The sequence below is a fragment of the Mesocricetus auratus genome, unplaced genomic scaffold (assembly GCF_017639785.1).
Source record: "Mesocricetus auratus isolate SY011 unplaced genomic scaffold, BCM_Maur_2.0 Super-Scaffold_100010, whole genome shotgun sequence".
Taxonomy (NCBI): domain Eukaryota; kingdom Metazoa; phylum Chordata; class Mammalia; order Rodentia; family Cricetidae; genus Mesocricetus; species Mesocricetus auratus.
This window is the reverse complement of record NW_024429194.1, coordinates 14,223,938-14,234,739: the sequence shown is the minus strand read 5'-3', so window position 1 is coordinate 14,234,739 and position 10,802 is coordinate 14,223,938. Positions and strand designations below refer to the sequence as shown.

At 37.7% G+C, this 10,802-nt stretch overlaps 1 non-coding gene across 1 annotated transcript; it reads right to left on the bottom strand.

Moving 5' to 3' along the window:
- Window positions 1-5,150: 5,150 nt before the first annotated feature.
- Window positions 5,151-5,222, bottom strand: LOC121142985. Its single transcript, XR_005880128.1, has one exon. It is a non-coding gene; the product is annotated as a small nucleolar RNA SNORD26 (small nucleolar RNA).
- Between the last annotated feature and the right edge of the window lie 5,580 nt (window positions 5,223-10,802).

Here is a 10,802-nt window from a genome sequence, read left to right as displayed (position 1 = left end):
TGGTTAAAGGCTTTTCAGCTGCAGGGTTGGAGAAGCTATCTTTAATTCTCTTAAGCTTGCACAAGGCTGTAGGGCACCCTCAGATTGGTTGCCCTTGTGCTGCAGCTTTCCCAAGAACTGGTTCCTTGACTCCAGTTGGGTCCAATAAGCTGACACTAAGGCTGGGTTTCTGAGACAGGGCTACTAGAAGGGCCTGTCATGGCTCTTACCTGGCTCCCCTGCCCTCTCAGTGTCTTTGAACACTAGGTCCCAGGCTGGTGGTACAGTTTGTGAAGGTTGTGGAACCTTTGGCATGAAGGGCCTTAGGTGTGGTGTCAGTGGGATGGGGCATAGGGGTTTACAGCCCAGTCCCATTTCCTGTTCCTACTCTGTGCTTCAGAACGGTGGTGCAAGGTGACCAGCCTGTATACCACTCAGAATGAATAATAACTTTTCCATTTCAAGTGTCATTTTGAAATGCCAATTTTAAAACCACCTTTACAAATTTATTCTCTTCTCTTGAGGGATATTTTTGGCACAGTTTGTCTGGTCCCTTGACCAATAGGACATACGGAGAGAAAGATTCACATAGGGGATTAGAGCCTTGGGCTGAGGTGACCTGAGACTCGAATTCTGTAGGGACAGCAGGTAGAACATCTAGTAGCTTCAATGCAGCAGATGTGAGGTCAGATTTCTGCTTCTGTGATATCCTTCAGTCCATGTTCTCAAAGCCTTGAGAAGATTGAATGAATCAAACCCTAGAGATGCTCAGATTTGTTCACTTTCTGCTCAGAGAATATCATAACCATACAGAAAGATTGCTTAATAGTGATGGGTAGAACCCTGTTTGACCACTCAACTATGTGTCGAGCTTTGGCACATAATGTTAACTAACCCAAAGACTGTGCAGATAACAACCTACATAAGCAAAGACAAAGGCCACTGCAGAAAAATAAATCCTTCTACTCATTTGTTGTCTACATGCTATAAATGCTGATACCCTTTCATGGCTTTGCACATACAAGCTCCCAGCTTTTTATGAGAGGTCTGGGATTCTGAAGTCCAGTCCTTACCCTTCTTTATAAGGCGAGCCAATCTCCCTGGCCTCTTGAAACACTGTTTGTATCACATAGTTTGCTTCTCCATGTTGCTCCATTCGCAGCTGCTTGTGCCTCACCCTCTGGTTTTCGAGGATCATAGACAAGCATATGAGAAGCAAAGTCGTTTAAACTGGGACACATCATTGAAGATTATATGAGGTAATAAACTTTGGAAGGAGAGCTAGATTCCTAGCACAGCATTATTCTGCCAGGCGTTTGCCTGGGAGGAGCAGAGAGCAGACCTTGCATGTCAAAATCTCCCCTGCATTGATTTCTCCAGCAGTGCTGGAGTCCTGGCTTCAGAACCATTCACCTCAGTAATGGAAAATCTAATCAAGGTCAGAGGAATCGAGTCCTGTGCCTCTTAGCACCTTGAATTGGGTCTGAGGAGAGAGGGTGGGGGTCAATTGGACTGGGTGACGGTGGAAGCATGTGAAGGGATTTGAGCTACTGTTGTCAGTGGAAAGGGTCATGGTAGATCGGATTTTTTCACACTGTGGCATAGTACACTGAGTATAGTGTGGTGTTCAGTACTTATCCTTACAGGTATCCTGAAAAAGTATTAGCATTTTAATTTTATTAAGTCATCATTTACTTACAAACTGTTAAATATATGGAGCAAACATTACAACCCTAATAAAATGTATTTATTAAATGTGTGGATTGCATGTGAATTATATGGATTTTAGAGTCTTATTCCACTATCAGATCTTCTTTGCTGTGGTCAAGCCCAAGAACCTGCCTTCCTACATGTTAATGTAAAATGTAGTATTATTCTGTCTTCCTCACAAAACTATGCTGTAAAGCGAATCAATTAAAACCCTGAAATTCCTCAGTGCATGGAAGACTTCATCTTAAATCTTAGCTGCTCTTTGATGTCGTGCTCTACTACAATATAAATATTGAAATCCATGCTATTCAAATCATACAGTTTCTATCTTGAATTGTCATGTTATAACATCAGAAGCTAACAAATGTAATAAATAGTGCTATCTTCTCCAAGATCTTACACTACTTTTGTTCAAATTCCAAGCATACTCCTTCATCAGAATTAATTTAAATTCTTAAAATTCTATTACCTTGCAAACTACTTTCTGTCTTCCATTATTTTTTTTCTTGAACCTAGTCTAGAATTTCTCCCATGTCTGGTCTCCCTGGTGACCTTTTCTTTCTCTTCTCCGATTGTAAAGACTGTGGAAGAGACTAAACGGCATTCTTACACTTATATTCTATAGAATATAAGAAGCAAATGTGATTTGAATATAAATTGTATATTGTAAAGAAGGTTGTGTGTACAACTGTACAATAGATGACAAAGGCTAGAGCCAGGTACAGAATAGTGTCATCCAGCGTAGTTTCTATAACATTCACTGATTATCCATAGAGATCAGTACTAGGAAAATAGGTAGAACTGGTTGCTCCACACCTCAATCATTGATTGCAGCAGCTTTGTCCTGATAGCACCCTGAGGTCACAGGAGCATCACTTCACATATCCCACAGCCATCTTACCAAAGAGCTGATGCCAAAGAAAAACTCTTCCGGGACACTGACTCTTGCCAAGAGAATAGCTATTGAGTCCCCACTCAAATGCCTTAAACTTTTGGATTTGAATGAGATCAGTGAGTTTTTAATTAACATACAAAACAAATATGGGAGAAAGGGGACTCCGTTCTATCCCACATATTCAAGGCATTAATAGAAAGATGAGATAAATTATATGAAGATAGGAAAATTTGGCTTTTGCTGATACACACTAGAAATAAACATCCATATGATTTTACAGCAGGCACTTTTCACTTCCAGAAAAAAAATGTACATATGAATAAAAAGTATTAGATCAACGCCTATCCTCATTGTTCTGCACCCTCCCTGAACTTAAGATGAAAAACCTTCCCCAAAGCAATTTAAGTTTAGATCAAAGATTAATCCATAGGTTAAGTTTTGTAAGTCTCATATCTGAAAGCTAATACTGTACTTGTATTAAAAAAGAAATACCTACTTAAAATGGTTTTATTTATAAACATAGAAACCCAATTCCTTTCTTTTAATATTTGTTTTTCCACTTATAAAATTTAAATGATAAAATTAAAGCTTAAGAATACTAGGAAGGGTTAGAGTCTTGACAACTTGACAAAACTCAGAGGGAAAGATGGAATGTTGACTGAAAAGATGCCCCCACCAGATTGGACTGTGGGCCATTTTCTTTATTAATGATTGATGTGGGAGATCCCACGCCACATTGGATAGTTCCATCCTCACACAGATGGTCCTGAGTTATAATACAATACCTACTGAGCAAGTCATGGGAGAGAGAAAGTGAGCAAGAAGGTTTCCTGCGTGGATTCTGCTTCGGTCCCTGCATCCAGGTTTCTTCCCTGACTTTTCTCAGTGATTGACAGTGACATGGAACTGTAAGTTGAAATAAACCCTTGCCTCCCCTAGTTTCTTTCAGTCCTGGTGTTTTATCACAGAAAGAGAAACCCTACAATAATAGCCTGGTACTGGATTTGAATTAAGATGCCCTGATGATACTTTACACTGTCTTTGTACCACAGAAGTCTATAAAAGAAACCAGAAAGCCAATCTGTGTAATTCTAAAAGCAACCTTTCTCTAACTGCTCATAGAAATCATGTGTCAGCTTCTAAAATGCAACTGAAGAAAGACAGTGAAGGCCCATTTTCCCAGCTGACACCGTCAATGTACCATTGATAGGAAAACATCTAAGAATTTTTAATATTACAATGCTTTTGATAGGAAAACATCTAAGAATTGTCAATATTACAGTACTTTTGAACTAGAAATGTTCTCTTTTATTCTCAGTCCTGAAAATGCTAGCCAATGTTGTCACAAGCTTTTCCAGAAGCTGCATTATTCTATGACCACAGCAAATCTTTTGCAAACTCCCTAATGTTGCTAGCAGTCCCTATTGTTCCTAATGTTGCTATGTTAAGAAAAGCCTCACTCTGACAACAGAGATTCTGACTTGGCCTTTTGAAGCAAAGTACTGTGGAAAATGGAAAAATAGATCTCATGGATCCATATAACTATGGTATACAAAACTAGCAGATTCAAATATTTAAAACAAACTAACAATTGCATTAATAATTGATCCCATGTTTTATTATATAAGCCTGTATTTTTCTGATAATTTCACTCTGATTAAAGGAGAGAAATTATCATGCAAGCAATTGATCAAAATATAGATCAAGAATATGTACAACGCAATAACATAAAAACCAATAACCTGACTGAAAAATTGTTAAGACACTTGTGGAAATGAAGACTTTCCTAAAGAATATAAACAAGTGGCCAGGATGTTTATGAAAAGGTGACCAGAGTTACCGGTCTCCTGGGAATGTACATAAAAATCACAATGTGATATGGTCTCACATTTTCTAAAATAATCACTACCAGAAAGAAAGATATGATAACAAATGTTGGCAATGATAAAAAAGAAGGAAAACAAATTGCTCACACAAGTAGGAATGTGAATTGTTACAACCATGGTGGAAAATCATACAGGGATTATTTAAAAGTTAAAAAAAGAGTCACTGTAATGATCTAATAAACTCCGTACGCAAGAAAGATATATTTGTATCATTGTGAAGGTATTTGAGGCAGAATAGAAAGAGCTATTAGGAGGTAGGAGGAGGGAAAAGCATCTGTCACCTTAGAATCTATTGCCCTGCTCATCTTTAGAGGTAGTAAAAATCCTTAGCATTAGCAGGTCACTGGTGGAGCACTCCTTTAATTCCAGCACTTAAGAGGCAGAGGCAAGTGAGTCTCTGACTTCAAGGCCAGCCCAGTCTACTGAGCAAGTTTCAGGAGAGCCAGGGCTACACAGAGAAACCCTGTCTCAAGAAAACAACAACAAAAGAATTTTACCATATTAACCATCTAGCTCATCTTTAAATCTAAACAACATGCCTCATAATACCACCTTATGATTTCATCTAGAAAGGGAACTTATAAAAGGTAGAAAAATAAGTACACCAGCCTAAGTATTTTACTTGATGTTTACATTTACTTACTTTAATCTTAATCTTTCCTTTTTTTTTCCTTTTTTTTCTTGCTCAGAATTTTTCTGTTTTCTCCACTACACCAACAGGAAGAATTCAGCTTTTTAAATCTTCTCTGTATGCTTAATCTTTAAAGCATCACAAATTATATTCTTCAAACAATACAACTTGAAATGCAAGGATCACATATAACAACTGCAAAGACAATACACACAATTCTCCTTGAGAATCAAATAGCGGTGCATGGTATGTCTTATTCTTTCCTTGATAGCCTCTTCTTGTGTAGTCCCTGTACTTAAGATCTATGTCAAAGGTAATCTCTTAATAGGCTCCACCAGGGTAGCCAAATTGCTTAGTGGTTAAATGTAATTGCTCAAAGTCATCATGACATAATTTTGATGCCCATAATTTCTTTGTGGAAGAAAAAAAAAGGATTCCTGCAAATTATCCTCTGACCTCCATCTCTCTCTCTCTCTCTCTCTCTCTCTCTCTCTCTCTCTCTCTCTCTCTCTCTCTCTCTCTCTCTCTCTCTCCCTCTCTCTCTCTCTCTCTCTCTCTCTCTCTCTCTCTCTCTCTCTCTCTCTCTCTCCCTCCCTCACACTCACACACAATGAAAGAATTTCTAATACACGAACTCAAACTCTGCTTACCCTGGCTCATCCTGAAATTATTTTCCTAGCAAAACCAAGAATCCAGGCTTGCATGTATCAAGGTCTCTACTGAGGAAAATCCTGTCGCTTCTACAGGTGGAAACATGGATGAATGACTCCATCCTCTCCCTATTCATACTAATTATGATAGCTAACACATGGCATTATCTTAAATGTCCATCAACACATGAATGAATATAGAAATTATGATATAAACACATGAGCATGTGCGTGTGCACCTCTTTAAAAAGAGAAGAATTCTGACATTTCTGACTATATGGAAGAATCACTATGACATTGTGCTAAGCAACAAGCTCAACAGAGAAATGCAAATACATGACCTATGCCAAGTGTGAAATTTTACACAAACTCAGAAACAAAAGGAGCAATGGTATTTGGAAGGTGCTGGTGAAAGGGAGAGGTGGGAAGATGCTGATAAGGTCTAAAGTATCACTTCTGAAAGATGAGTTAATTCTGGAAACCTCACCTACAGCAATGAAATAATAGCTGACAATAGTTTGTGCAAACATGAATTTCCTGAGACAATAAATCTTATGTTGTTACATCACAGATATAAAAAGAATAGATGGCTGGTCTGGAGAGTTGGCTCAAAGGTTAAGAGCACTGGCTACCCTTCCAGAGGTCCTGAGTTCAATTCCCAGAAACCACACAGTGGCTCACAACCATCTATAATGAGATCCGTCGCCCTCTTCTGGTATGCAGGCATACATGCAGGCAGAATACTGCATATATAACAAATAAATCTTTTTTTAAAAAAAAGAATAGATGGGTAGTAAACCTTAAAACATTAAAAGACAAGGTATTCTTTTGAAGGTTGTCTTTGTTATTATAATCATTAATATATACCCCCAAATTATCTAGTCCTTGCATCTAAATGACTTTTGGGCATGTAGATACATAGAAAACCTGAGATGACAGCAGAAATCACTGCTGGGATTGCATGTGTCACCTCCTACTCAGTACTGCACTCAGGTTCCTGGGCTAAACAGCTCTGTGACCAGAGAGAAGACGGAGCAAAAGCCGGGCAGCAGTATGGTCGGTCACAGGACAAATGGACAAAGGACTCCGAGTCTTGCCGCTTGAGGTTTGTTATCTCTGACCATAGAACTCACTTCCTTTTATTTAATTTAATGCCAAAACTTCTGATATGCAGGTGGACACATCCCCTGATGATTTGAGTAGATTAATTTTATCAGTTTTAAACATTTTAGCATAAGGCTATTTAGCTATGGAGAAAGAATGATCGTATTATTTTCTTCAGAGTGCTTTCCTGCCATTCATCTACTAGTTTTTGATTAGCATGATCAAATGAAGCAAATAACTCTTAAGTCATACATGAGCCAAACTTTAGCTCACAGTACTAACAGAACAAGAAAGCCTGTGTTTTCGTTGTCGTTGATAACTCCTAATTCTGTTCATGACATGAACGGCCACTATTTAGTGTTCATTCAAACTTAGGTCTGTGCTTCTGATAATAAAAATGCATCATAGTGATCTTATCTATTTCCAATACTGCAGTTAAGAAAGGGTTGTCAATCTCAGGAATCAGTGAGAAAATATATGTGTACGGGAATGGTGTATGTGTGTGTGTGTCAAAGTTGAACTGTGGTATGTAGCTGAGCTATAGTCAACTTAATTTCAAAATCATTTGTATTAGTGCTAGAAAGTCCTGAATGTGAGTATATAAGACAGATAAAAGAAAAGGATAGCTTGGCAATAACTCAAGAAGCTTCCTGGCTGAATGTGCCCCTTAAGAGCTGATTATTTTAGTGCCATGCAGAGAGAGTACAAACATGGTGTTAGTATCTGTTCCAATTTCAGAACATCATAAATCTCACAAATTGACACTTTGGCCTATGCCTTTAAACTGTACGCTTCGCTTTGAGATCCATGAATTTCTGGACATCTTTTTCATGAGTTCCTGGAAGAAGGAGAAAGAAACACAAAGGAGGGTGCATCAAATTCATGAAATTTGAAAGAAAGTTTGAGGTATTTCACTGGAAAATTTGTAAGTCATGACTTTTATTGTTAAAAACAGTTTTTCCCTATGAATCAAGAAATTTTACACTTTTTATTTATCTAAATAAAATATCCAAGGACTTTGAAACAAATATCTTTATTTACAAAGACAAGAGTATCCACCAACACCTACCTCTCTTGCATTAATACTCAGCAACTATTTGTCCTACAAAAGTCACACGCTCACTTCCATTGTCCGTTTCCTAATTTATTTTCTAACACTAATTAATGAATCTTTATGGCATCTTTGTTTATGAATTCTAGCCATTATCTATTCAATTTATCCTCATTTGGGTGAGTGAAAATATTCTCTTACAATATTTGCTCTGTATCCACCCACAGATTATACATTTACTCAGTCTCCATTCACTTATGATTTACATTTTCAAGTGTTACAAATCCAAGAAATACAATTATGGTTCTTTATCTGTTAACATTTGTAGTAATGTTTTCTTATGACCTGCTTTCATTTACATGTTTTTCTTCTGTTTTTCGACAGTGTTAACATAAAAGCACTGTCTGAGAGAAATTCTCTTAAAACCAGAGTCTCCATTTCCACAAATGGAGAAGAGAAGGAAAATAATTTTATATTGAATACACACCAAAAGTAGAATGCAAAATCAAAAGTGAGCCTCCTAAAAATATAGCAACATAAATAATCCCCAGTCTCCCATGAAGCCAATCAGATAGGACCCTCTTCTTTGGTGTGCTCAGGATAACAATTACTTCTCAAGGGAGCAGCATCATGTGGATGATTAAAAATTTTATTCCTAGACTAGAATGATAATCTGTGTTAATTAACTAGAAAACACCACAGCAAAATATACATTCTTATCTTTACAATAGTAAGTACTATGGTAATCAGGCTCCTTCCCAATTTAGGCTTCTCATAAGAACTAGTATTAGGCTGTGGAGGTTTGAATAGGAATGGCACCACATTGGGCCATTGGCCTTTAGGGAGTGGTGCTATTTGACAGTGATTAGGAGGTGTGGCCTTGTTGGAGAAAGTGTTTATTTAGGGGTGGACTTTGGTGTTTCAAATGCTCAAGCCAGGCCCAGTGTATCTGTCTTCCTGATTCCTGTGGATCCAGATGTACAACTCTCAGTTACCTTCGCAGCACCATGTCTGCCTGCATGCTGCCACACTTCTTGCCATGATCCATCCATTATTCAATGGTTTTAATAAACTAAAGCTCTGAAACTGTAAGCCAGCCCCAATTCAATATTTTCATTTTTAAGAGTTGCTATGGTCATGGTGTCTCTTCATGGCAATAGAACAATGACCAAGACAACGGGTCTCTGTTCTACTAATCATACTTCATAAAGATGGCCCCATACCATTGAGGAGAAATTTTCCCTTGTTTTCAACAGGAAGGCTTACTGTACTGAATTTTTGTTCATCCTATTGCATCCTAGTACCCAGTTATAAATTCACAGGGGCCTCCCAGATTCAGAAATATCTTAGAAAAACAACACTAAGATGTGCTGAGGTGTATAAACCACTAGGTTAAGGAATTCTCTCTTCCCATTTCATTGTTCTCTCCCTGTATGTGACAGAATTCTACAGGGTTGGGTACTTGGCAAGCTCTTTTACTTAAAAAAAAGAAGGTAATTCTTTGAGTTAGGTTTGGTACTACATACCTGTAATTCCAACAGTCAAGAGGCTGAGATGAAGAGGTTGCAACCAATCTGAGCTTCATGATAAACTGAATGCCTACACAGTAAAGAGCTGTGGCAGCCATCCCAGAAGGAATGAAGACAGTCCAAGGAAATGTCTCTGTCCTTCCTTTTGGCTATGGACTACTAAAGTAATGACCCACAGAGGACTAGATGGTCCCCACCCCCATGAATCTCATTCTATTAACATTGAGTTTTTGAGACCAACAGAACCTTTCTTGGCTCTTGGTGAACTTAACTCATGGAGTTATGGCACTGGAAAATCAACAGGCACCAAAGCCAGTGACTTTCAAATTGGTTGTCTATTGCCAAGCATAAAGAAATATGGATAACAAGTGAGTAGAGGAAAAACAGAGCTGTTAAGGAAAAGTGAGAAAGAATATAGCTATTTCTGCTCTACTTCAGCTTAAACTTCATGTCAGGACAGGAAATGTTGACTTGGGGTGGGGGAACCACCAATTCCTCTTTGCAACCTTTCTGGTTTTCACTATGATTACTTTGTTTAGTTGTTCCAGCAAGGGTGGATGGCTGAACTTCACTAATTAGGGCTGTAAAAACTCTGGCAAACTTGTCTTATAAATAAATTAAAATAATAAATAATAGCAATCAGCTCTGAAAACCATCTTGGGAAAGGAAAAAAAGAATGGATTAATCAAATATGATGCCAATAGTTTACATGCTGCAGGGGATGCACCATGAACCAAATTTTATTAGCTGTGATCATTTAATAATACAAGAAATTTATTTTGGTTTTAGTTTATGTATCCTGCCTTTTATACAGGTATAAACAAACTATATATAATTAAGCACAAGTGGCCTACTAGTATGCATTAAGACAGATAAAACTGTATGGAAACACCTAACATCAGTGGAATATTTGTATACTGCCTTTAAAAATAACTATAAAATGCAAAGGAATAAATACTTATTTTGGCCTTTTTGTGTATCTAGGTGAACTGATACACCTATTTTGGCAGCTCCAGGGCCAGAATCTGATCTCTGCAAAGTTGTTCTGCTGTCCAGGATCACAACTAGGTCATCCAATTTGTGCATCTTTTCTTCATAACTTCATGAATAAGAAAGATTTGCTCCCTCTCTGCTTCTCAGAGTTAAGTGACTATTCATTGAAAAGTATACAAGTCTAAGACAATTACTTTTTCCTAGCAAAAAGGAATGCAGATTCAAAGCAGTGTCAATTTACTTTTCATTTTCCCTATGTCCAGTGCTCTATTGTCATATAAAACAGGGAAGCTTATTATTCATATTTCTATGGACATGAGGATGGATTAATTATAAAAAAGACCTTCTACCAAAATCTGAAACATCCACCCAAC